At 55.7% G+C, this 25455-nt stretch overlaps 6 long non-coding RNA genes across 6 annotated transcripts; all 6 read left to right on the top strand.

Moving 5' to 3' along the window:
• Nucleotides 1–1726: 1726 nt before the first annotated feature.
• Nucleotides 1727–2010, top strand: LOC128809143 (uncharacterized). Its single transcript, XR_008437631.1, has 3 exons — nucleotides 1727–1758; nucleotides 1842–1909; nucleotides 1990–2010. It is a non-coding gene; the product is annotated as an uncharacterized LOC128809143 (long non-coding RNA).
• A 3018-nt stretch (nucleotides 2011–5028) lies between these two features.
• Nucleotides 5029–5312, top strand: LOC128809142 (uncharacterized). Its single transcript, XR_008437630.1, has 3 exons — nucleotides 5029–5060; nucleotides 5144–5211; nucleotides 5292–5312. It is a non-coding gene; the product is annotated as an uncharacterized LOC128809142 (long non-coding RNA).
• Nucleotides 5313–8330: 3018 nt separating this feature from the next.
• On the top strand, nucleotides 8331–8614 carry LOC128809141 (uncharacterized). Its single transcript, XR_008437629.1, has 3 exons — nucleotides 8331–8362; nucleotides 8446–8513; nucleotides 8594–8614. It is a non-coding gene; the product is annotated as an uncharacterized LOC128809141 (long non-coding RNA).
• A 4668-nt stretch (nucleotides 8615–13282) lies between these two features.
• Nucleotides 13283–13566, top strand: LOC128809140 (uncharacterized). The gene is made up of 3 exons (XR_008437628.1): nucleotides 13283–13314; nucleotides 13398–13465; nucleotides 13546–13566. It is a non-coding gene; the product is annotated as an uncharacterized LOC128809140 (long non-coding RNA).
• A 3012-nt stretch (nucleotides 13567–16578) lies between these two features.
• On the top strand, nucleotides 16579–16862 carry LOC128809139 (uncharacterized). The gene is made up of 3 exons (XR_008437627.1): nucleotides 16579–16610; nucleotides 16694–16761; nucleotides 16842–16862. It is a non-coding gene; the product is annotated as an uncharacterized LOC128809139 (long non-coding RNA).
• A 6307-nt stretch (nucleotides 16863–23169) lies between these two features.
• On the top strand, nucleotides 23170–23532 carry LOC128809138 (uncharacterized). Its single transcript, XR_008437626.1, has 3 exons — nucleotides 23170–23201; nucleotides 23285–23352; nucleotides 23433–23532. It is a non-coding gene; the product is annotated as an uncharacterized LOC128809138 (long non-coding RNA).
• Nucleotides 23533–25455: the final 1923 nt, after the last annotated feature.

Below are 25455 nucleotides of genomic sequence, written 5' to 3'. Positions count from 1 at the left end.
ATATAATTAAAACAGTACAATTTTAAGAGGATCTGTTGTTTAAGGTCTACAAAAGTCTATATGGGTCATACCATGAAGTAGAGGGTAGGTTTATAATTCTGCTGGAGTGGGTTTTATAAGTGTGAGTATGTAGTGTTCATTTTGATGGGTTTTAGGTACTGTCCTGTAGTTAATCAGTGAGGTATTTATAATATTGGAAATTGCATTATTATTTATTGTATAATAGAGGTTTTATTCATTTAGTTTGTTTGATTGTCGTGTATGTTTTGTTTGTTGTTGCAGAGAATCTGTGAAATACTGATTATGGTAACAGGTTTCTTTGGTGTTCTTGATTGTAGCTGAGCAAGGGGCCACAGTCGGTGAGTCTAGGAAACTGCCAGCGGGCGAGGCGACCTTCCTCGGCACCGGACGTGGATTCTCGTCCCCGGACATCCGAGAGATAAGTCGAGGGCTGGGACCCTGAGAGGGGATGGGAGCGAGGCGCTGGGAGGGCTTTTGGAGGCAGCTTTGGAGATGGGGGTGGCCCTTTAGGCCACATAAAGGAAAAGCCTCACAGTGCTGAAGTGCTCAGGGCAGAGCAGTGCCGGTGCACGGTGTGTCACTTGTCTGTCGTGCCTTCTGTGTCTTTTGCCTTAGTCCTTTGAGGGGCTTATCGGAAGCCCGGGCGTCCATCTTTGCATCTTTCATCTCTGTGTTCCTCGGCCCCGTGCTGATTCCTTCTTGCCTTTGGCTCGGGAGCCCGGACAGGCATCAGAGTAGCATCCGGTCAGATGTCTTTTGAGGTCTTGTTCTGGGCTGTTCTCGACAGCTGTGATTTGTGACAATAGTGACGGCAAGGATGCGTTCTAGCAGATTAGGACTCGTAGCGATGCGGAGATCCGTAGAGCATTCTGACGCTAGGGTTCTCGGGCATCCTTCTCTGCCTTGCTTGGAATAGGTCATTCAGTTAGCATCTTGTTCCTGCAGGGTTCTCTGAGCCTTAGAGGCTCGCCATCAGTCTCAGCTAGGTCATCTCATTCTGCAGTCTCTGGCTCCCTGAGGGCATTCTTCTCGCTCAGAGCTTTCTCCCCGTGTTGTGTCCCCTTGTTTGTCTTGTTCTGTGTCACGGGTGTCTGGGTATTTGGCCTGGAGCTGCTCTGCCCTGCTGCATAGCCTGGTGTAGGTCTAGAATGGGGCGTGTCCTGGGGCCTGGAAATTTGTAATGTGGGGTGTATTTGGACTCTAGATGGGATCTGTAGATTGATGAAGGCTATCTGGAGCTGTTAAGTTATCCTGCAGTGCTCTGACTTTTGTGCTAACGTTCTTTCAGACGCAGCCAGATGGAATCCGTGGCAGAGGGCCCCGTCCCGGGTGAGGGGGGTCCCCCGAGAAGGTCAGTCACCGTTTGTCTTTGCAGGGGGAGTAGAAATGGTGCCTCTGTATTACAGCTATTTTCTTTGTTGTTATTTTTAGGAACTAAAGCCAGATACTAGCAGTCAAGGTAAGTGGGTAAGGTGAGCAGTGAGCGGTGGCAGGCAGCAGTTGTTCTTGCTCCGGTCTCAATTCCCGGTGCAGCTCTTAGGCTCCGTTCTTGTTTGCGTGCTCTAGGCGGTCCGCTCGTATTACGCCGAGACCCCCCTCAGCAACGGGGCCGCAGACCCCCGCTTGGTCACTCTCGTGGGAATTCGGGAAGCAGTGCACGGAACTGTAATGAAGCCTTGATCTTTGTCATTTGAAGGTGTCACCTGGGGAGCCTTCAGGAGCGGCCGAGGAGTTGCTGTAAGTCGGGGAGCTAGGGAGGAGGAGCCAGGGTCCACTCGAGTTTCAGCAATGCCACGTCACCTCGTCTCCTCTTCACCCAGGCAGACCCTGCCGCGAGGGCATCGGCCTCCGGGCGCGGCCAGATGAGGCGGACGTTCTTAGGAGAACGGTGAGTAGCAGAATTGTTATTGGTTATTGGCCGCTGTGCAGCTAAGATCCTGCAGTGATGTTTGGTGTTCTTGATTGTAGCTGAGCAAGGGGCCACAGTCGCTGACTCTAGGAGACTGCCAGCGGGCGAGGCGGCCTTCCTCGGCACCGGACGTGGATTCTCGTCCCCGGACGTCCGAGAGATAAGTCGAGGGCTGGGACCCTGAGAGGGGATGGAAGCGAGGCGCTGGGAGGGCTTTTGGAGGCAGCTTTGGAGATGGGGGTGGCCCTTTAGGCCACATAAAGGAAAAGCCTCACAGTGCTGAAGTGCTCAGGGCAGAGCAGTGCCGGTGCACGGTGTGTCACTTGTCTGTCGTGCCTTCTGTGTCTTTTGCCTTAGTCCTTTGAGGGGCTTATCGGAAGCCCGGGCGTCCATCTTTGCATCTTTCATCTCTGTGTTCCTCGGCCCCGTGCCGATTCCTTCTTGCCTTTGGCTCGGGAGCCCGGACAGGCATCAGAGTAGCATCCGGTCAGATGTCTTTTGAGGTCTTGTTCTGGGCTGTTCTCGACAGCTGTGGTTTGTGACAATAGTGACGGCAAGGATGCGTTCTAGCAGATTAGGACTCGTAGCGATGCGGAGATCCGTAGAGCATTCTGACGCTAGGGTTCTCGGGCATCCTTCTCTGCCTTGCTTGGAATAGGTCATTCAGTTAGCATCTTGTTCCTGCAGGGTTCTCTGAGCCTTAGAGGCTCGCCATCAGTCTCAGCTAGGTCATCTCATTCTGCAGTCTCTGGCTCCCTGAGGGCATTCTTCTCGCTCAGAGCTTTCTCCCCCTGTTGTGTCCCCTTGTTTGTCTTGTTCTGTGTCACGGGTGTCTGGGTATTTGGCCTGGAGCTGCTCTGCCCTGCTGCATAGCCTGGTGTAGGTCTAGAATGGGGCGTGTCCTGGGGCCTGGAAATTTGTAATGTGGGGTGTATTTGGACTCTAGATGGGATCTGTAGATTGATCAAGGCTATCTGGAGCTGTTAAGTTACCCTGCAGTGCTCTGACTTTTGTGCTAACGTTCTTTCAGACGCAGCCAGATGGAATCCGTGGCAGAGGGCCCCGTCCCGGGTGAGGGGGGTCCCCCGAGAAGGTCAGTCACCGTTTGTCTTTGCAGGGGGAGTAGAAATGGTGCCTCTGTATTACAGCTATTTTCTTTGTTGTTATTTTTAGGAACTAAAGCCAGATACTAGCGGTCAAGGTAAGTGGGTAAGGTGAGCAGTGAGCGGTGGCAGGCAGCAGTTGTTCTTGCTCCGGTCTCAATTCCCGGTGCAGCTCTTAGGCTCCGTTCTTGTTTGCGTGCTCTAGGCGGTCCGCTCGTATTACGCCGAGACCCCCCTCAGCAACGGGGCCGCAGACCCCCGCTTCGTCACTCTCGTGGGAATTCGGGAAGCAGTGCACGGAACTGTAATGAAGCCTTGATCTTTGTCATTTGAAGGTGTCACCCGGGGAGCCTTCAGGAGCGGCCGAGGAGTTGCTGTAAGTCGGGGAGCTAGGGAGGAGGAGCCGGGGTCCACTCGAGTTTCAGCAATGCCACGTCACCTCGTCTCCTCTTCACCCAGGCAGACCCTGCCGCGAGGGCATCGGCCTCCGGGCGCGGCCAGATGAGGCGGATGTTCTTAGGAGAATGGTGAGTAGCAGAATTGTTATTGGTTATTGGCCGCTGTGCAGCTAAGATCCTGCAGTGATGTTTGGTGTTCTTGATTGTAGCTGAGCAAGGGGCCACAGTCGCTGACTCTAGGAGACTGCCAGCGGGCGAGGCGGCCTTCCTCGGCACCGGACGTGGATTCTCGTCCCCGGACGTCCGAGAGATAAGTCGAGGGCTGGGACCCTGAGAGGGGATGGAAGCGAGGCGCTGGGAGGGCTTTTGGAGGCAGCTTTGGAGATGGGGGTGGCCCTTTAGGCCACATAAAGGAAAAGCCTCACAGTGCTGAAGTGCTCAGGGCAGAGCAGTGCCGGTGCACGGTGTGTCACTTGTCTGTCGTGCCTTCTGTGTCTTTTGCCTTAGTCCTTTGAGGGGCTTATCGGAAGCCCGGGCGTCCATCTTTGCATCTTTCATCTCTGTGTTCCTCGGCCCCGTGCTGATTCCTTCTTGCCTTTGGCTCGGGAGCCCGGACAGGCATCAGAGTAGCATCCGGTCAGATGTCTTTTGAGGTCTTGTTCTGGGCTGTTCTCGACAGCTGTGATTTGTGACAATAGTGACTGCAAGGATGCGTTCTAGCAGATTAGGACTCGTAGCGATGCGGAGATCCGTAGAGCATTCTGACGCTAGGGTTCTCGGGCATCCTTCTCTGCCTTGCTTGGAATAGGTCATTCAGTTAGCATCTTGTTCCTGCAGGGTTCTCTGAGCCTTAGAGGCTCGCCATCAGTCTCAGCTAGGTCATCTCATTCTGCAGTCTCTGGCTCCCTGAGGGCATTCTTCTCGCTCAGAGCTTTCTCCCCCTGTTGTGTCCCCTTGTTTGTCTTGTTCTGTGTCACGGGTGTCTGGGTATTTGGCCTGGAGCTGCTCTGCCCTGCTGCATAGCCTGGTGTAGGTCTAGAATGGGGCGTGTCCTGGGGCCTGGAAATTTGTAATGTGGGGTGTATTTGGACTCTAGATGGGATCTGTAGATTGATCAAGGCTATCTGGAGCTGTTAAGTTACCCTGCAGTGCTCTGACTTTTGTGCTAACGTTCTTTCAGACGCAGCCAGATGGAATCCGTGGCAGAGGGCCCCGTCCCGGGTGAGGGGGGTCCCCCGAGAAGGTCAGTCACCATTTGTCTTTGCAGGGGGAGTAGAAATGGTGCCTCTGTATTACAGCTATTTTCTTTGTTGTTATTTTTAGGAACTAAAGCCAGATACTAGCAGTCAAGGTAAGTGGGCAAGGTGAGCAGTGAGCGGTGGCAGGCAGCAGTTGTTCTTGCTCCGGTCTCAATTCCCGGTGCAGCTCTTAGGCTCCGTTCTTGTTTGCGTGCTCTAGGCGGTCCGCTCGTATTACGCCGAGACCCCCCTCAGCAACGGGGCCGCAGACCCCCGCTTCGTCACTCTCGTGGGAATTCGGGAAGCAGTGCACGGATCTGTGATGAAGGCTTGATCTTTGTCATTTGAAGGTGTCACCTGGGGAGCCTTCAGGAGCGGCCGAGGAGTTGCTGTAAGTCGGGGAGCTAGGGAGGAGGAGCCGGGGTCCACTCGAGTTTCAGCAATGCCACGTCACCTCGTCTCCTCTTCACCCAGGCAGACCCTGCCGCGAGGGCATCGGCCTCCGGGCGCGGCCAGATGAGGCGGACGTTCTTAGGAGAACGGTGAGTAGCAGAATTGTTATTGGTTATTGGCCGCTGTGCAGCTAAGATCCTGCAGTGATGTTTGGTGTTCTTGATTGTAGCTGAGCAAGGGGCCACAGTCGCTGACTCTAGGAGACTGCCAGCGGGCGAGGCGGCCTTCCTCGGCACCGGACGTGGATTCTCGTCCCCGGACGTCCGAGAGATAAGTCGAGGGCTGGGACCCTGAGAGGGGATGGAAGCGAGGCGCTGGGAGGGCTTTTGGAGGCAGCTTTGGAGATGGGGGTGGCCCTTTAGGCCACATAAAGGAAAAGCCTCACAGTGCTGAAGTGCTCAGGGCAGAGCAGTGCCGGTGCACGGTGTGTCACTTGTCTGTCGTGCCTTCTGTGTCTTTTGCCTTAGTCCTTTGAGGGGCTTATCGGAAGCCCGGGCGTCCATCTTTGCATCTTTCATCTCTGTGTTCCTCGGCCCCGTGCCGATTCCTTCTTGCCTTTGGCTCGGGAGCCCGGACAGGCATCAGAGTAGCATCCGGTCAGATGTCTTTTGAGGTCTTGTTCTGGGCTGTTCTCGACAGCTGTGGTTTGTGACAATAGTGACGGCAAGGATGCGTTCTAGCAGATTAGGACTCGTAGCGATGCGGAGATCCGTAGAGCATTCTGACGCTAGGGTTCTCGGGCATCCTTCTCTGCCTTGCTTGGAATAGGTCATTCAGTTAGCATCTTGTTCCTGCAGGGTTCTCTGAGCCTTAGAGGCTCGCCATCAGTCTCAGCTAGGTCATCTCATTCTGCAGTCTCTGGCTCCCTGAGGGCATTCTTCTCGCTCAGAGCTTTCTCCCCCTGTTGTGTCCCCTTGTTTGTCTTGTTCTGTGTCACGGGTGTCTGGGTATTTGGCCTGGAGCTGCTCTGCCCTGCTGCATAGCCTGGTGTAGGTCTAGAATGGGGCGTGTCCTGGGGCCTGGAAATTTGTAATGTGGGGTGTATTTGGACTCTAGATGGGATCTGTAGATTGATCAAGGCTATCTGGAGCTGTTAAGTTACCCTGCAGTGCTCTGACTTTTGTGCTAACGTTCTTTCAGACGCAGCCAGATGGAATCCGTGGCAGAGGGCCCCGTCCCGGGTGAGGGGGGTCCCCCGAGAAGGTCAGTCACCGTTTGTCTTTGCAGGGGGAGTAGAAATGGTGCCTCTGTATTACAGCTATTTTCTTTGTTGTTATTTTTAGGAACTAAAGCCAGATACTAGCGGTCAAGGTAAGTGGGTAAGGTGAGCAGTGAGCGGTGGCAGGCAGCAGTTGTTCTTGCTCCGGTCTCAATTCCCGGTGCAGCTCTTAGGCTCCGTTCTTGTTTGCGTGCTCTAGGCGGTCCGCTCGTATTACGCCGAGACCCCCCTCAGCAACGGGGCCGCAGACCCCCGCTTCGTCACTCTCGTGGGAATTCGGGAAGCAGTGCACGGAACTGTAATGAAGCCTTGATCTTTGTCATTTGAAGGTGTCACCCGGGGAGCCTTCAGGAGCGGCCGAGGAGTTGCTGTAAGTCGGGGAGCTAGGGAGGAGGAGCCGGGGTCCACTCGAGTTTCAGCAATGCCACGTCACCTCGTCTCCTCTTCACCCAGGCAGACCCTGCCGCGAGGGCATCGGCCTCCGGGCGCGGCCAGATGAGGCGGATGTTCTTAGGAGAATGGTGAGTAGCAGAATTGTTATTGGTTATTGGCCGCTGTGCAGCTAAGATCCTGCAGTGATGTTTGGTGTTCTTGATTGTAGCTGAGCAAGGGGCCACAGTCGCTGACTCTAGGAGACTGCCAGCGGGCGAGGCGGCCTTCCTCGGCACCGGACGTGGATTCTCGTCCCCGGACGTCCGAGAGATAAGTCGAGGGCTGGGACCCTGAGAGGGGATGGAAGCGAGGCGCTGGGAGGGCTTTTGGAGGCAGCTTTGGAGATGGGGGTGGCCCTTTAGGCCACATAAAGGAAAAGCCTCACAGTGCTGAAGTGCTCAGGGCAGAGCAGTGCCGGTGCACGGTGTGTCACTTGTCTGTCGTGCCTTCTGTGTCTTTTGCCTTAGTCCTTTGAGGGGCTTATCGGAAGCCCGGGCGTCCATCTTTGCATCTTTCATCTCTGTGTTCCTCGGCCCCGTGCTGATTCCTTCTTGCCTTTGGCTCGGGAGCCCGGACAGGCATCAGAGTAGCATCCGGTCAGATGTCTTTTGAGGTCTTGTTCTGGGCTGTTCTCGACAGCTGTGATTTGTGACAATAGTGACTGCAAGGATGCGTTCTAGCAGATTAGGACTCGTAGCGATGCGGAGATCCGTAGAGCATTCTGACGCTAGGGTTCTCGGGCATCCTTCTCTGCCTTGCTTGGAATAGGTCATTCAGTTAGCATCTTGTTCCTGCAGGGTTCTCTGAGCCTTAGAGGCTCGCCATCAGTCTCAGCTAGGTCATCTCATTCTGCAGTCTCTGGCTCCCTGAGGGCATTCTTCTCGCTCAGAGCTTTCTCCCCCTGTTGTGTCCCCTTGTTTGTCTTGTTCTGTGTCACGGGTGTCTGGGTATTTGGCCTGGAGCTGCTCTGCCCTGCTGCATAGCCTGGTGTAGGTCTAGAATGGGGCGTGTCCTGGGGCCTGGAAATTTGTAATGTGGGGTGTATTTGGACTCTAGATGGGATCTGTAGATTGATCAAGGCTATCTGGAGCTGTTAAGTTACCCTGCAGTGCTCTGACTTTTGTGCTAACGTTCTTTCAGACGCAGCCAGATGGAATCCGTGGCAGAGGGCCCCGTCCCGGGTGAGGGGGGTCCCCCGAGAAGGTCAGTCACCATTTGTCTTTGCAGGGGGAGTAGAAATGGTGCCTCTGTATTACAGCTATTTTCTTTGTTGTTATTTTTAGGAACTAAAGCCAGATACTAGCAGTCAAGGTAAGTGGGCAAGGTGAGCAGTGAGCGGTGGCAGGCAGCAGTTGTTCTTGCTCCGGTCTCAATTCCCGGTGCAGCTCTTAGGCTCCGTTCTTGTTTGCGTGCTCTAGGCGGTCCGCTCGTATTACGCCGAGACCCCCCTCAGCAACGGGGCCGCAGACCCCCGCTTCGTCACTCTCGTGGGAATTCGGGAAGCAGTGCACGGATCTGTGATGAAGGCTTGATCTTTGTCATTTGAAGGTGTCACCTGGGGAGCCTTCAGGAGCGGCCGAGGAGTTGCTGTAAGTCGGGGAGCTAGGGAGGAGGAGCCGGGGTCCACTCGAGTTTCAGCAATGCCACGTCACCTCGTCTCCTCTTCACCCAGGCAGACCCTGCCGCGAGGGCATCGGCCTCCGGGCGCGGCCAGATGAGGCGGACGTTCTTAGGAGAACGGTGAGTAGCAGAATTGTTATTGGTTATTGGCCGCTGTGCAGCTAAGATCCTGCAGTGATGTTTGGTGTTCTTGATTGTAGCTGAGCAAGGGGCCACAGTCGCTGACTCTAGGAGACTGCCAGCGGGCGAGGCGGCCTTCCTCGGCACCGGACGTGGATTCTCGTCCCCGGACGTCCGAGAGATAAGTCGAGGGCTGGGACCCTGAGAGGGGATGGAAGCGAGGCGCTGGGAGGGCTTTTGGAGGCAGCTTTGGAGATGGGGGTGGCCCTTTAGGCCACATAAAGGAAAAGCCTCACAGTGCTGAAGTGCTCAGGGCAGAGCAGTGCCGGTGCACGGTGTGTCACTTGTCTGTCGTGCCTTCTGTGTCTTTTGCCTTAGTCCTTTGAGGGGCTTATCGGAAGCCCGGGCGTCCATCTTTGCATCTTTCATCTCTGTGTTCCTCGGCCCCGTGCCGATTCCTTCTTGCCTTTGGCTCGGGAGCCCGGACAGGCATCAGAGTAGCATCCGGTCAGATGTCTTTTGAGGTCTTGTTCTGGGCTGTTCTCGACAGCTGTGGTTTGTGACAATAGTGACGGCAAGGATGCGTTCTAGCAGATTAGGACTCGTAGCGATGCGGAGATCCGTAGAGCATTCTGACGCTAGGGTTCTCGGGCATCCTTCTCTGCCTTGCTTGGAATAGGTCATTCAGTTAGCATCTTGTTCCTGCAGGGTTCTCTGAGCCTTAGAGGCTCGCCATCAGTCTCAGCTAGGTCATCTCATTCTGCAGTCTCTGGCTCCCTGAGGGCATTCTTCTCGCTCAGAGCTTTCTCCCCCTGTTGTGTCCCCTTGTTTGTCTTGTTCTGTGTCACGGGTGTCTGGGTATTTGGCCTGGAGCTGCTCTGCCCTGCTGCATAGCCTGGTGTAGGTCTAGAATGGGGCGTGTCCTGGGGCCTGGAAATTTGTAATGTGGGGTGTATTTGGACTCTAGATGGGATCTGTAGATTGATCAAGGCTATCTGGAGCTGTTAAGTTACCCTGCAGTGCTCTGACTTTTGTGCTAACGTTCTTTCAGACGCAGCCAGATGGAATCCGTGGCAGAGGGCCCCGTCCCGGGTGAGGGGGGTCCCCCGAGAAGGTCAGTCACCGTTTGTCTTTGCAGGGGGAGTAGAAATGGTGCCTCTGTATTACAGCTATTTTCTTTGTTGTTATTTTTAGGAACTAAAGCCAGATACTAGCGGTCAAGGTAAGTGGGTAAGGTGAGCAGTGAGCGGTGGCAGGCAGCAGTTGTTCTTGCTCCGGTCTCAATTCCCGGTGCAGCTCTTAGGCTCCGTTCTTGTTTGCGTGCTCTAGGCGGTCCGCTCGTATGACGCCGAGACCCCCCTCAGCAACGGGGCCGCAGACCCCCGCTTGGTCACTCTCGTGGGAATTCGGGAAGCAGTGCACGGATCTGTGATGAAGCCTTGATCTTTGTCATTTGGAGGTGTAACCCGGGGAGCCTTCAGGAGCGGCCGAGGAGTTGCTGTAAGTCGGGGAGCTAGGGAGGAGGAGCCAGGGTCCACTCGAGTTTCAGCAATGCCACGTCACCTCGTCTCCTCTTCACCCAGGCAGACCCTGCCGCGAGGGCATCGGCCTCCGGGCGCGGCCAGATGAGGCGGACGTTCTTAGGAGAATGGTGAGTAGCAGAATTGTTATTGGTTATTGGCCGCTGTGCAGCTAAGATCCTGCAGTGATGTTTGGTGTTCTTGATTGTAGCTGAGCAAGGGGCCACAGTCGCTGACTCTAGGAGACTGCCAGCGGGCGAGGCGGCCTTCCTCGGCACCGGACGTGGATTCTCGTCCCCGGACGTCCGAGAGATAAGTCGAGGGCTGGGACCCTGAGAGGGGATGGAAGCGAGGCGCTGGGAGGGCTTTTGGAGGCAGCTTTGGAGATGGGGGTGGCCCTTTAGGCCACATAAAGGAAAAGCCTCACAGTGCTGAAGTGCTCAGGGCAGAGCAGTGCCGGTGCACGGTGTGTCACTTGTCTGTCGTGCCTTCTGTGTCTTTTGCCTTAGTCCTTTGAGGGGCTTATCGGAAGCCCGGGCGTCCATCTTTGCATCTTTCATCTCTGTGTTCCTCGGCCCCGTGCCGATTCCTTCTTGCCTTTGGCTCGGGAGCCCGGACAGGCATCAGAGTAGCATCCGGTCAGATGTCTTTTGAGGTCTTGTTCTGGGCTGTTCTCGACAGCTGTGGTTTGTGACAATAGTGACGGCAAGGATGCGTTCTAGCAGATTAGGACTCGTAGCGATGCGGAGATCCGTAGAGCATTCTGACGCTAGGGTTCTCGGGCATCCTTCTCTGCCTTGCTTGGAATAGGTCATTCAGTTAGCATCTTGTTCCTGCAGGGTTCTCTGAGCCTTAGAGGCTCGCCATCAGTCTCAGCTAGGTCATCTCATTCTGCAGTCTCTGGCTCCCTGAGGGCATTCTTCTCGCTCAGAGCTTTCTCCCCCTGTTGTGTCCCCTTGTTTGTCTTGTTCTGTGTCACGGGTGTCTGGGTATTTGGCCTGGAGCTGCTCTGCCCTGCTGCATAGCCTGGTGTAGGTCTAGAATGGGGCGTGTCCTGGGGCCTGGAAATTTGTAATGTGGGGTGTATTTGGACTCTAGATGGGATCTGTAGATTGATCAAGGCTATCTGGAGCTGTTAAGTTACCCTGCAGTGCTCTGACTTTTGTGCTAACGTTCTTTCAGACGCAGCCAGATGGAATCCGTGGCAGAGGGCCCCGTCCCGGGTGAGGGGGGTCCCCCGAGAAGGTCAGTCACCGTTTGTCTTTGCAGGGGGAGTAGAAATGGTGCCTCTGTATTACAGCTATTTTCTTTGTTGTTATTTTTAGGAACTAAAGCCAGATACTAGCGGTCAAGGTAAGTGGGTAAGGTGAGCAGTGAGCGGTGGCAGGCAGCAGTTGTTCTTGCTCCGGTCTCAATTCCCGGTGCAGCTCTTAGGCTCCGTTCTTGTTTGCGTGCTCTAGGCGGTCCGCTCGTATTACGCCGAGACCCCCCTCAGCAACGGGGCCGCAGACCCCCGCTTCGTCACTCTCGTGGGAATTCGGGAAGCAGTGCACGGAACTGTAATGAAGCCTTGATCTTTGTCATTTGAAGGTGTCACCCGGGGAGCCTTCAGGAGCGGCCGAGGAGTTGCTGTAAGTCGGGGAGCTAGGGAGGAGGAGCCGGGGTCCACTCGAGTTTCAGCAATGCCACGTCACCTCGTCTCCTCTTCACCCAGGCAGACCCTGCCGCGAGGGCATCGGCCTCCGGGCGCGGCCAGATGAGGCGGACGTTCTTAGGAGAATGGTGAGTAGCAGAATTGTTATTGGTTATTGGCCGCTGTGCAGCTAAGATCCTGCAGTGATGTTTGGTGTTCTTGATTGTAGCTGAGCAAGGGGCCACAGTCGGTGACTCTAGGAGACTGCCAGCGGGCGAGGCGGCCTTCCTCGGCACCGGACGTGGATTCTCGTCCCCGGACGTCCGAGAGATAAGTCGAGGGCTGGGACCCTGAGAGGGGATGGAAGCGAGGCGCTGGGAGGGCTTTTGGAGGCAGCTTTGGAGATGGGGGTGGCCCTTTAGGCCACATAAAGGAAAAGCCTCACAGTGCTGAAGTGCTCAGGGCAGAGCAGTGCCGGTGCACGGTGTGTCACTTGTCTGTCGTGCCTTCTGTGTCTTTTGCCTTAGTCCTTTGAGGGGCTTATCGGAAGCCCGGGCGTCCATCTTTGCATCTTTCATCTCTGTGTTCCTCGGCCCCGTGCCGATTCCTTCTTGCCTTTGGCTCGGGAGCCCGGACAGGCATCAGAGTAGCATCCGGTCAGATGTCTTTTGAGGTCTTGTTCTGGGCTGTTCTCGACAGCTGTGGTTTGTGACAATAGTGACGGCAAGGATGCGTTCTAGCAGATTAGGACTCGTAGCGATGCGGAGATCCGTAGAGCATTCTGACGCTAGGGTTCTCGGGCATCCTTCTCTGCCTTGCTTGGAATAGGTCATTCAGTTAGCATCTTGTTCCTGCAGGGTTCTCTGAGCCTTAGAGGCTCGCCATCAGTCTCAGCTAGGTCATCTCATTCTGCAGTCTCTGGCTCCCTGAGGGCATTCTTCTCGCTCAGAGCTTTCTCCCCCTGTTGTGTCCCCTTGTTTGTCTTGTTCTGTGTCACGGGTGTCTGGGTATTTGGCTGGAGCTGCTCTGCCCTGCTGCATAGCCTGGTGTAGGTCTAGAATGGGGCGTGTCCTGGGGCCTGGAAATTTGTAATGTGGGGTGTATTTGGACTCTAGATGGGATCTGTAGATTGATGAAGGCTATCTGGAGCTGTTAAGTTATCCTGCAGTGCTCTGACTTTTGTGCTAACGTTCTTTCAGACGCAGCCAGATGGAATCCGTGGCAGAGGGCCCCGTCCCGGGTGAGGGGGGTCCCCCGAGAAGGTCAGTCACCGTTTGTCTTTGCAGGGGGAGTAGAAATGGTGCCTCTGTATTACAGCTATTTTCTTTGTTGTTATTTTTAGGAACTAAAGCCAGATACTAGCAGTCAAGGTAAGTGGGCAAGGTGAGCAGTGAGCGGTGGCAGGCAGCAGTTGTTCTTGCTCCGGTCTCAATTCCCGGTGCAGCTCTTAGGCTCCGTTCTTGTTTGCGTGCTCTAGGCGGTCCGCTCGTATTACGCCGAGACCCCCCTCAGCAACGGGGCCGCAGACCCCCGCTTCGTCACTCTCGTGGGAATTCGGGAAGCAGTGCACGGATCTGTGATGAAGGCTTGATCTTTGTCATTTGAAGGTGTCACCTGGGGAGCCTTCAGGAGCGGCCGAGGAGTTGCTGTAAGTCGGGGAGCTAGGGAGGAGGAGCCGGGGTCCACTCGAGTTTCAGCAATGCCACGTCACCTCGTCTCCTCTTCACCCAGGCAGACCCTGCCGCGAGGGCATCGGCCTCCGGGCGCGGCCAGATGAGGCGGACGTTCTTAGGAGAACGGTGAGTAGCAGAATTGTTATTGGTTATTGGCCGCTGTGCAGCTAAGATCCTGCAGTGATGTTTGGTGTTCTTGATTGTAGCTGAGCAAGGGGCCACAGTCGCTGACTCTAGGAGACTGCCAGCGGGCGAGGCGGCCTTCCTCGGCACCGGACGTGGATTCTCGTCCCCGGACATCCGAGAGATAAGTCGAGGGCTGGGACCCTGAGAGGGGATGGAAGCGAGGCGCTGGGAGGGCTTTTGGAGGCAGCTTTGGAGATGGGGGTGGCCCTTTAGGCCACATAAAGGAAAAGCCTCACAGTGCTGAAGTGCTCAGGGCAGAGCAGTGCCGGTGCACGGTGTGTCACTTGTCTGTCGTGCCTTCTGTGTCTTTTGCCTTAGTCCTTTGAGGGGCTTATCGGAAGCCCGGGCGTCCATCTTTGCATCTTTCATCTCTGTGTTCCTCGGCCCCGTGCCGATTCCTTCTTGCCTTTGGCTCGGGAGCCCGGACAGGCATCAGAGTAGCATCCGGTCAGATGTCTTTTGAGGTCTTGTTCTGGGCTGTTCTCGACAGCTGTGGTTTGTGACAATAGTGACGGCAAGGATGCGTTCTAGCAGATTAGGACTCGTAGCGATGCGGAGATCCGTAGAGCATTCTGACGCTAGGGTTCTCGGGCATCCTTCTCTGCCTTGCTTGGAATAGGTCATTCAGTTAGCATCTTGTTCCTGCAGGGTTCTCTGAGCCTTAGAGGCTCGCCATCAGTCTCAGCTAGGTCATCTCATTCTGCAGTCTCTGGCTCCCTGAGGGCATTCTTCTCGCTCAGAGCTTTCTCCCCCTGTTGTGTCCCCTTGTTTGTCTTGTTCTGTGTCACGGGTGTCTGGGTATTTGGCCTGGAGCTGCTCTGCCCTGCTGCATAGCCTGGTGTAGGTCTAGAATGGGGCGTGTCCTGGGGCCTGGAAATTTGTAATGTGGGGTGTATTTGGACTCTAGATGGGATCTGTAGATTGATGAAGGCTATCTGGAGCTGTTAAGTTATCCTGCAGTGCTCTGACTTTTGTGCTAACGTTCTTTCAGACGCAGCCAGATGGAATCCGTGGCAGAGGGCCCCGTCCCGGGTGAGGGGGGGTCCCCCGAGAAGGTCAGTCACCATTTGTCTTTGCAGGGGGAGTAGAAATGGTGCCTCTGTATTACAGCTATTTTCTTTGTTGTTATTTTTAGGAACTAAAGCCAGATACTAGCGGTCAAGGTAAGTGGGTAAGGTGAGCGGTGGCAGGCAGCAGTTGTTCTTGCTCCGGTCTCAATTCCCGGTGCAGCTCTTAGGCTCCGTTCTTGTTTGCGTGCTCTAGGCGGTCCGCTCGTATGACGCCGAGACCCCCCTCAGCAACGGGGCCGCAGACCCCCGCTTCGTCACTCTCGTGGGAATTCGGGAAGCAGTGCACGGATCTGTGATGAAGCCTTGATCTTTGTCATTTGGAGGTGTAACCCGGGGAGCCTTCAGGAGCGGCCGAGGAGTTGCTGTAAGTCGGGGAGCTAGGGAGGAGGAGCCAGGGTCCACTCGAGTTTCAGCAATGCCACGTCACCTCGTCTCCTCTTCACCCAGGCAGACCCTGCCGCGAGGGCATCGGCCTCCGGGCGCGGCCGGATGAGGCGGACGTTCTTAGGAGAATGGTGAGTAGCAGAATTGTTATTGGTTATTGGCCGCTGTGCAGCTAAGATCCTGCAGTGATGTTTGGTGTTCTTGATTGTAGCTGAGCAAGGGGCCACAGTCGGTGACTCTAGGAGACTGCCAGCGGGCGAGGCGGCCTTCCTCGGCACCGGACGTGGATTCTCGTCCCCGGACGTCCGAGAGATAAGTCGAGGGCTGGGACCCTGAGAGGGGATGGAAGCGAGGCGCTGGGAGGGCTTTTGGAGGCAGCTTTGGAGATGGGGGTGGCCCTTTAGGCCACATAAAGGAAAAGCCTCACAGTGCTGAAGTGCTCAGGGCAGAGCAGTGCCGGTGCACGGTGTGTCACTTGTCTGTCGTGCCTTCTGTGTCTTTTGCCTTAGTCCTTTGAGGGGCTTATCGGAAGCCCGGGCGTCCATCTTTGCATCTTTCATCTCTGTGTTCCTCGGCCCCGTGCCGATTCCTTCTTGCCTTTGGCTCGGGAGCCCGGACAGGCATCAGAGTAGCATCCGGTCAGATGTCTTTTGAGGTCTTGTTCTGGGCTGTTCTCGACAGCTGTGGTTTGTGACAATAGTGACGGCAAGGATGCGTTCTAGCAGATTAGGACTCGTAGCGATGCGGAGATCCGTAGAGCATTCTGACGCTAGGGTTCTCGGGCATCCTTCTCTGCCTTGCTTGGAATAGGTCATTCAGTTAGCATCTTGTTCCTGCAGGGTTCTCTGAGCCTTAGAGGCTCGCCATCAGTCTCAGCTAGGTCATCTCATTCTGCAGTCTCTGGCTCCCTGAGGGCATTCTTCTCGCTCAGAGCTTTCTCCCCCTGTTGTGTCCCCTTGTTTGTCTTGTTCTGTGTCACGGGTGTCTGGGTATTTGGCCTGGAGCTGCTCTGCCCTGCTGCATAGCCTGGTGTAGGTCTAGAATGGGGCGTGTCCTGGGGCCTGGAAATTTGTAATGTGGGGTGTATTTGGACTCTAGATGGGATCTGTAGATTGATCAAGGCTATCTGGAGCTGTTAAGTTACCCTGCAGTGCTCTGACTTTTGTGCTAACGTTCTTTCAGACGCAGCCAGATGGAATCCGTGGCAGAGGGCCCCGTCCCGGGTGAGGGGGGTCCCCCGAGAAGGTCAGTCACCGTTTGTCTTTGCAGGGGGAGTAGAAATGGTGCCTCTGTATTACAGCTATTTTCTTTGTTGTTATTTTTAGGAACTAAAGCCAGATACTAGCAGTCAAGGTAAGTGGGCAAGGTGAGCAGTGAGCGGTGGCAGGCAGCAGTTGTTCTTGCTCCGGTCTCAATTCCCGGTGCAGCTCTTAGGCTCCGTTCTTGTTTGCGTGCTCTAGGCGGTCCGCTCGTATGACGCCGAGACCCCCCTCAGCAACGGGGCCGCAGACCCCCGCTTGGTCACTCTCGTGGGAATTCGGGAAGCAGTGCACGGATCTGTGATGAAGGCTTGATCTTTGTCATTTGAAGGTGTCACCTGGGGAGCCTTCAGGAGCGGCCGAGGAGTTGCTGTAAGTCGGGGAGCTAGGGAGGAGGAGCTGGGGTCCACTCGAGTTTCAGCAATGCCACGTCACCTCGTCTCCTCTTCACCCAGGCAGACCCTGCCGCGAGGGCATCGGCCTCCGGGCGCGGCCAGATGAGGCGGACGTTCTTAGGAGAACGGTGAGTAGCAGAATTGTTATTGGTTATTGGCCGCTGTGCAGCTAAGATCCTGCAGTGATGTTTGGTGTTCTTGATTGTAGCTGAGCAAGGGGCCACAGTCGCTGACTCTAGGAGACTGCCAGCGGGCGAGGCGGCCTTCCTCGGCACCGGACGTGGATTCTCGTCCCCGGACGTCCGAGAGATAAGTCGAGGGCTGGGACCCTGAGAGGGGATGGAAGCGAGGCGCTGGGAGGGCTTTTGGAGGCAGCTTTGGAGATGGGGGTGGCCCTTTAGGCCACATAAAGGAAAAGCCTCACAGTGCTGAAGTGCTCAGGGCAGAGCAGTGCCGGTGCACGGTGTGTCACTTGTCTGTCGTGCCTTCTGTGTCTTTTGCCTTAGTCCTTTGAGGGGCTTATCGGAAGCCCGGGCGTCCATCTTTGCATCTTTCATCTCTGTGTTCCTCGGCCCCGTGCCGATTCCTTCTTGCCTTTGGCTCGGGAGCCCGGACAGGCATCAGAGTAGCATCCGGTCAGATGTCTTTTGAGGTCTTGTTCTGGGCTGTTCTCGACAGCTGTGGTTTGTGACAATAGTGACGGCAAGGATGCGTTCTAGCAGATTAGGACTCGTAGCGATGCGGAGATCCGTAGAGCATTCTGACGCTAGGGTTCTCGGGCATCCTTCTCTGCCTTGCTTGGAATAGGTCATTCAGTTAGCATCTTGTTCCTGCAGGGTTCTCTGAGCCTTAGAGGCTCGCCATCAGTCTCAGCTAGGTCATCTCATTCTGCAGTCTCTGGCTCCCTGAGGGCATTCTTCTCGCTCAGAGCTTTCTCCCCCTGTTGTGTCCCCTTGTTTGTCTTGTTCTGTGTCACGGGTGTCTGGGTATTTGGCCTGGAGCTGCTCTGCCCTGCTGCATAGCCTGGTGTAGGTCTAGAATGGGGCGTGTCCTGGGGCCTGGAAATTTGTAATGTGGGGTGTATTTGGACTCTAGATGGGATCTGTAGATTGATCAAGGCTATCTGGAGCTGTTAAGTTACCCTGCAGTGCTCTGACTTTTGTGCTAACGTTCTTTCAGACGCAGCCAGATGGAATCCGTGGCAGAGGGCCCCGTCCCGGGTGAGGGGGGTCCCCCGAGAAGGTCAGTCACCGTTTGTCTTTGCAGGGGGAGTAGAAATGGTGCCTCTGTATTACAGCTATTTTCTTTGTTGTTATTTTTAGGAACTAAAGCCAGATACTAGCGGTCAAGGTAAGTGGGTAAGGTGAGCAGTGAGCGGTGGCAGGCAGCAGTTGTTCTTGCTCCGGTCTCAATTCCCGGTGCAGCTCTTAGGCTCCGTTCTTGTTTGCGTGCTCTAGGCGGTCCGCTCGTATGACGCCGAGACCCCCCTCAGCAACGGGGCCGCAGACCCCCGCTTGGTCACTCTCGTGGGAATTCGGGAAGCAGTGCACGGATCTGTGATGAAGCCTTGATCTTTGTCATTTGGAGGTGTAACCCGGGGAGCCTTCAGGAGCGGCCGAGGAGTTGCTGTAAGTCGGGGAGCTAGGGAGGAGGAGCCAGGGTCCACTCGAGTTTCAGCAATGCCACGTCACCTCGTCTCCTCTTCACCCAGGCAGACCCTGCCGCGAGGGCATCGGCCTCCGGGCGCGGCCAGATGAGGCGGACGTTCTTAGGAGAATGGTGAGTAGCAGAATTGTTATTGGTTATTGGCCGCTGTGCAGCTAAGATCCTGCAGTGATGTTTGGTGTTCTTGATTGTAGCTGAGCAAGGGGCCACAGTCGGTGACTCTAGGAGACTGCCAGCGGGCGAGGCGGCCTTCCTCGGCACCGGACGTGGATTCTCGTCCCCGGACGTCCGAGAGATAAGTCGAGGGCTGGGACCCTGAGAGGGGATGGAAGCGAGGCGCTGGGAGGGCTTTTGGAGGCAGCTTTGGAGATGGGGGTGGCCCTTTAGGCCACATAAAGGAAAAGCCTCACAGTGCTGAAGTGCTCAGGGCAGAGCAGTGCCGGTGCACGGTGTGTCACTTGTCTGTTGTGCCTTCTGTGTCTTTTGCCTTAGTCCTTTGAGGGGCTTATCGGAAGCCCGGGCGTCCATCTTTGCATCTTTCATCTCTGTGTTCCTCGGCCCCGTGCCGATTCCTTCTTGCCTTTGGCTCGGGAGCCCGGACAGGCATCAGAGTAGCATCCGGTCAGATGTCTTTTGAGGTCTTGTTCTGGGCTGTTCTCGACAGCTGTGGTTTGTGACAATAGTGACGGCAAGGATGCGTTCTAGCAGATTAGGACTCGTAGCGATGCGGAGATCCGTAGAGCATTCTGACGCTAGGGTTCTCGGGCATCCTTCTCTGCCTTGCTTGGAATAGGTCATTCAGTTAGCATCTTGTTCCTGCAGGGTTCTCTGAGCCTTAGAGGCTCGCCATCAGTCTCAGCTAGGTCATCTCATTCTGCAGTCTCTGGCTCCCTGAGGGCATTCTTCTCGCTCAGAGCTTTCTCCCCCTGTTGTGTCCCCTTGTTTGTCTTGTTCTGTGTCACGGGTGTCTGGGTATTTGGCTGGAGCTGCTCTGCCCTGCTGCATAGCCTGGTGTAGGTCTAGAATGGGGCGTGTCCTGGGGCCTGGAAATTTGTAATGTGGGGTGTATTTGGACTCTAGATGGGATCTGTAGATTGATGAAGGCTATCTGGAGCTGTTAAGTTATCCTGCAGTGCTCTGACTTTTGTGCTAACGTTCTTTCAGACGCAGCCAGATGGAATCCGTGGCAGAGGGCCCCGTCCCGGGTGAGGGGGGTCCCCCGAGAAGGTCAGTCACCGTTTGTCTTTGCAGGGGGAGTAGAAATGGTGCCTCTGTATTACAGCTATTTTCTTTGTTGTTATTTTTAGGAACTAAAGCCAGATACTAGCAGTCAAGGTAAGTGGGCAAGGTGAGCAGTGAGCGGTGGCAGGCAGCAGTTGTTCTTGCTCCGGTCTCAATTCCCGGTGCAGCTCTTAGGCTCCGTTCTTGTTTGCGTGCTCTAGGCGGTCCGCTCGTATTACGCCGAGACCCCCCTCAGCAACGGGGCCGCAGACCCCCGCTTCGTCACTCTCGTGGGAATTCGGGAAGCAGTGCACGGATCTGTGATGAAGGCTTGATCTTTGTCATTTGAAGGTGTCACCTGGGGAGCCTTCAGGAGCGGCTGAGGAGTTGCTGTAAGTCGGGGAGCTAGGGAGGAGGAGCCGGGGTCCACTCGAGTTTCAGCAATGCCACGTCACCTCGTCTCCTCTTCACCCAGGCAGACCCTGCCGCGAGGGCATCGGCCTCCGGGCGCGGCCAGATGAGGCGGACGTTCTTAGGAGAACGGTGAGTAGCAGAATTGTTATTGGTTATTGGCCGCTGTGCAGCTAAGATCCTGCAGTGATGTTTGGTGTTCTTGATTGTAGCTGAGCAAGGGGCCACAGTCGCTGACTCTAGGAGACTGCCAGCGGGCGAGGCGGCCTTCCTCGGCACCGGACGTGGATTCTCGTCCCCGGACATCCGAGAGATAAGTCGAGGGCTGGGACCCTGAGAGGGGATGGAAGCGAGGCGCTGGGAGGGCTTTTGGAGGCAGCTTTGGAGATGGGGGTGGCCCTTTAGGCCACATAAAGGAAAAGCCTCACAGTGCTGAAGTGCTCAGGGCAGAGCAGTGCCGGTGCACAGTGTGTCACTTGTCTGTCGTGCCTTCTGTGTCTTTTGCCTTAGTCCTTTGAGGGGCTTATCGGAAGCCCGGGCGTCCATCTTTGCATCTTTCATCTCTGTGTTCCTCGGCCCCGTGCCGATTCCTTCTTGCCTTTGGCTCGGGAGCCCGGACAGGCATCAGAGTAGCATCCGGTCAGATGTCTTTTGAGGTCTTGTTCTGGGCTGTTCTCGACAGCTGTGGTTTGTGACAATAGTGACGGCAAGGATGCGTTCTAGCAGATTAGGACTCGTAGCGATGCGGAGATCCGTAGAGCATTCTGACGCTAGGGTTCTCGGGCATCCTTCTCTGCCTTGCTTGGAATAGGTCATTCAGTTAGCATCTTGTTCCTGCAGGGTTCTCTGAGCCTTAGAGGCTCGCCATCAGTCTCAGCTAGGTCATCTCATTCTGCAGTCTCTGGCTCCCTGAGGGCATTCTTCTCGCTCAGAGCTTTCTCCCCCTGTTGTGTCCCCTTGTTTGTCTTGTTCTGTGTCACGGGTGTCTGGGTATTTGGCCTGGAGCTGCTCTGCCCTGCTGCATAGCCTGGTGTAGGTCTAGAATGGGGCGTGTCCTGGGGCCTGGAAATTTGTAATGTGGGGTGTATTTGGACTCTAGATGGGATCTGTAGATTGATGAAGGCTATCTGGAGCTGTTAAGTTATCCTGCAGTGCTCTGACTTTTGTGCTAACGTTCTTTCAGACGCAGCCAGATGGAATCCGTGGCAGAGGGCCCCGTCCCGGGTGAGGGGGGGTCCCCCGAGAAGGTCAGGCACCGTTTGTCTTTGCAGGGGGAGTAGAAATGGTGCCTCTGTATTACAGCTATTTTCTTTGTTGTTATTTTTAGGAACTAAAGCCAGATACTAGCGGTCAAGGTAAGTGGGTAAGGTGAGCGGTGGCAGGCAGCAGTTGTTCTTGCTCCGGTCTCAATTCCCGGTGCAGCTCTTAGGCTCCGTTCTTGTTTGCGTGCTCTAGGCGGTCCGCTCGTATGACGCCGAGACCCCCCTCAGCAACGGGGCCGCAGACCCCCGCTTCGTCACTCTCGTGGGAATTCGGGAAGCAGTGCACGGATCTGTGATGAAGGCTTGATCTTTGTCATTTGAAGGTGTCACCTGGGGAGCCTTCAGGAGCGGCCGAGGAGTTGCTGTAAGTCGGGGAGCTAGGGAGGAGGAGCCGGGGTCCACTCGAGTTTCAGCAATGCCACGTCACCTCGTCTCCTCTTCACCCAGGCAGACCCTGCCGCGAGGGCATCGGCCTCCGGGCGCGGCCGGATGAGGCGGACGTTCTTAGGAGAACGGTGAGTAGCAGAATTGTTATTGGTTATTGGCCGCTGTGCAGCTAAGATCCTGCAGTGATGTTTGGTGTTCTTGATTGTAGCTGAGCAAGGGGCCACAGTCGGTGACTCTAGGAGACTGCCAGCGGGCGAGGCGGCCTTCCTCGGCACCGGACGTGGATTCTCGTCCCCGGACGTCCGAGAGATAAGTCGAGGGCTGGGACCCTGAGAGGGGATGGAAGCGAGGCGCTGGGAGGGCTTTTGGAGGCAGCTTTGGAGATGGGGGTGGCCCTTTAGGCCACATAAAGGAAAAGCCTCACAGTGCTGAAGTGCTCAGGGCAGAGCAGTGCCGGTGCACGGTGTGTCACTTGTCTGTCGTGCCTTCTGTGTCTTTTGCCTTAGTCCTTTGAGGGGCTTATCGGAAGCCCGGGCGTCCATCTTTGCATCTTTCATCTCTGTGTTCCTCGGCCCCGTGCCGATTCCTTCTTGCCTTTGGCTCGGGAGCCCGGACAGGCATCAGAGTAGCATCCGGTCAGATGTCTTTTGAGGTCTTGTTCTGGGCTGTTCTCGACAGCTGTGGTTTGTGACAATAGTGACGGCAAGGATGCGTTCTAGCAGATTAGGACTCGTAGCGATGCGGAGATCCGTAGAGCATTCTGACGCTAGGGTTCTCGGGCATCCTTCTCTGCCTTGCTTGGAATAGGTCATTCAGTTAGCATCTTGTTCCTGCAGGGTTCTCTGAGCCTTAGAGGCTCGCCATCAGTCTCAGCTAGGTCATCTCATTCTGCAGTCTCTGGCTCCCTGAGGGCATTCTTCTCGCTCAGAGCTTTCTCCCCCTGTTGTGTCCCCTTGTTTGTCTTGTTCTGTGTCACGGGTGTCTGGGTATTTGGCCTGGAGCTGCTCTGCCCTGCTGCATAGCCTGGTGTAGGTCTAGAATGGGGCGTGTCCTGGGGCCTGGAAATTTGTAATGTGGGGTGTATTTGGACTCTAGATGGGATCTGTAGATTGATGAAGGCTATCTGGAGCTGTTAAGTTATCCTGCAGTGCTCTGACTTTTGTGCTAACGTTCTTTCAGACGCAGCCAGATGGAATCCGTGGCAGAGGGCCCCGTCCCGGGTGAGGGGGGGTCCCCCGAGAAGGTCAGTCACCATTTGTCTTTGCAGGGGGAGTAGAAATGGTGCCTCTGTATTACAGCTATTTTCTTTGTTGTTATTTTTAGGAACTAAAGCCAGATACTAGCGGTCAAGGTAAGTGGGTAAGGTGAGCGGTGGCAGGCAGCAGTTGTTCTTGCTCCGGTCTCAATTCCCGGTGCAGCTCTTAGGCTCCGTTCTTGTTTGCGTGCTCTAGGCGGTCCGCTCGTATGACGCCGAGACCCCCCTCAGCAACGGGGCCGCAGACCCCCGCTTCGTCACTCTCGTGGGAATTCGGGAAGCAGTGCACGGATCTGTGATGAAGCCTTGATCTTTGTCATTTGGAGGTGTCACCTGGGGAGCCTTCAGGAGCGGCCGAGGAGTTGCTGTAAGTCGGGGAGCTAGGGAGGAGGAGCCGGGGTCCACTCGAGTTTCAGCAATGCCACGTCACCTCGTCTCCTCTTCACCCAGGCAGACCCTGCCGCGAGGGCATCGGCCTCCGGGCGCGGCCAGATGAGGCGGACGTTCTTAGGAGAACGGTGAGTAGCAGAATTGTTATTGGTTATTGGCCGCTGTGCAGCTAAGATCCTGCAGTGATGTTTGGTGTTCTTGATTGTAGCTGAGCAAGGGGCCACAGTCGGTGACTCTAGGAGACTGCCAGCGGGCGAGGCGGCCTTCCTCGGCACCGGACGTGGATTCTCGTCCCCGGACGTCCGAGAGATAAGTCGAGGGCTGGGACCCTGAGAGGGGATGGAAGCGAGGCGCTGGGAGGGCTTTTGGAGGCAGCTTTGGAGATGGGGGTGGCCCTTTAGGCCACATAAAGGAAAAGCCTCACAGTGCTGAAGTGCTCAGGGCAGAGCAGTGCCGGTGCACGGTGTGTCACTTGTCTGTCGTGCCTTCTGTGTCTTTTGCCTTAGTCCTTTGAGGGGCTTATCGGAAGCCCGGGCGTCCATCTTTGCATCTTTCATCTCTGTGTTCCTCGGCCCCGTGCTGATTCCTTCTCACCTTTGGCTCGGGAGCCCGGACAGGCATCAGAGTAGCATCCGGTCAGATGTCTTTTGAGGTCTTGTTCTGGGCTGTTCTCGACAGCTGTGGTTTGTGACAATAGTGACGGCAAGGATGCGTTCTAGCAGATTAGGACTCGTAGCGATGCGGAGATCCGTAGAGCATTCTGACGCTAGGGTTCTCGGGCATCCTTCTCTGCCTTGCTTGGAATAGGTCATTCAGTTAGCATCTTGTTCCTGCAGGGTTCTCTGAGCCTTAGAGGCTCGCCATCAGTCTCAGCTAGGTCATCTCATTCTGCAGTCTCTGGCTCCCTGAGGGCATTCTTCTCGCTCAGAGCTTTCTCCCCCTGTTGTGTCCCCTTGTTTGTCTTGTTCTGTGTCACGGGTGTCTGGGTATTTGGCCTGGAGCTGCTCTGCCCTGCTGCATAGCCTGGTGTAGGTCTAGAATGGGGCGTGTCCTGGGGCCTGGAAATTTGTAATGTGGGGTGTATTTGGACTCTAGATGGGATCTGTAGATTGATCAAGGCTATCTGGAGCTGTTAAGTTACCCTGCAGTGCTCTGACTTTTGTGCTAACGTTCTTTCAGACGCAGCCAGATGGAATCCGTGGCAGAGGGCCCCGTCCCGGGTGAGGGGGGTCCCCCGAGAAGGTCAGTCACCGTTTGTCTTTGCAGGGGGAGTAGAAATGGTGCCTCTGTATTACAGCTATTTTCTTTGTTGTTATTTTTAGGAACTAAAGCCAGATACTAGCGGTCAAGGTAAGTGGGTAAGGTGAGCGGTGGCAGGCAGCAGTTGTTCTTGCTCCGGTCTCAATTCCCGGTGCAGCTCTTAGGCTCCGTTCTTGTTTGCGTGCTCTAGGCGGTCCGCTCGTATGACGCCGAGACCCCCCTCAGCAACGGGGCCGCAGACCCCCGCTTGGTCACTCTCGTGGGAATTCGGGAAGCAGTGCACGGATCTGTGATGAAGCCTTGATCTTTGTCATTTGGAGGTGTAACCCGGGGAGCCTTCAGGAGCGGCCGAGGAGTTGCTGTAAGTCGGGGAGCTAGGGAGGAGGAGCCAGGGTCCACTCGAGTTTCAGCAATGCCACGTCACCTCGTCTCCTCTTCACCCAGGCAGACCCTGCCGCGAGGGCATCGGCCTCCGGGCGCGGCCAGATGAGGCGGACGTTCTTAGGAGAATGGTGAGTAGCAGAATTGTTATTGGTTATTGGCCGCTGTGCAGCTAAGATCCTGCAGTGATGTTTGGTGTTCTTGATTGTAGCTGAGCAAGGGGCCACAGTCGGTGACTCTAGGAGACTGCCAGCGGGCGAGGCGGCCTTCCTCGGCACCGGACGTGGATTCTCGTCCCCGGACGTCCGAGAGATAAGTCGAGGGCTGGGACCCTGAGAGGGGATGGAAGCGAGGCGCTGGGAGGGCTTTTGGAGGCAGCTTTGGAGATGGGGGTGGCCCTTTAGGCCACATAAAGGAAAAGCCTCACAGTGCTGAAGTGCTCAGGGCAGAGCAGTGCCGGTGCACGGTGTGTCACTTGTCTGTCGTGCCTTCTGTGTCTTTTGCCTTAGTCCTTTGAGGGGCTTATCGGAAGCCCGGGCGTCCATCTTTGCATCTTTCATCTCTGTGTTCCTCGGCCCCGTGCTGATTCC

Source organism: Vidua macroura, chromosome 6 (assembly GCF_024509145.1).
Source record: "Vidua macroura isolate BioBank_ID:100142 chromosome 6, ASM2450914v1, whole genome shotgun sequence".
Taxonomy (NCBI): domain Eukaryota; kingdom Metazoa; phylum Chordata; class Aves; order Passeriformes; family Viduidae; genus Vidua; species Vidua macroura.
Note: the sequence above shows the minus strand (reverse complement) of the source record. Positions and strands in the feature narration are given on the sequence as shown.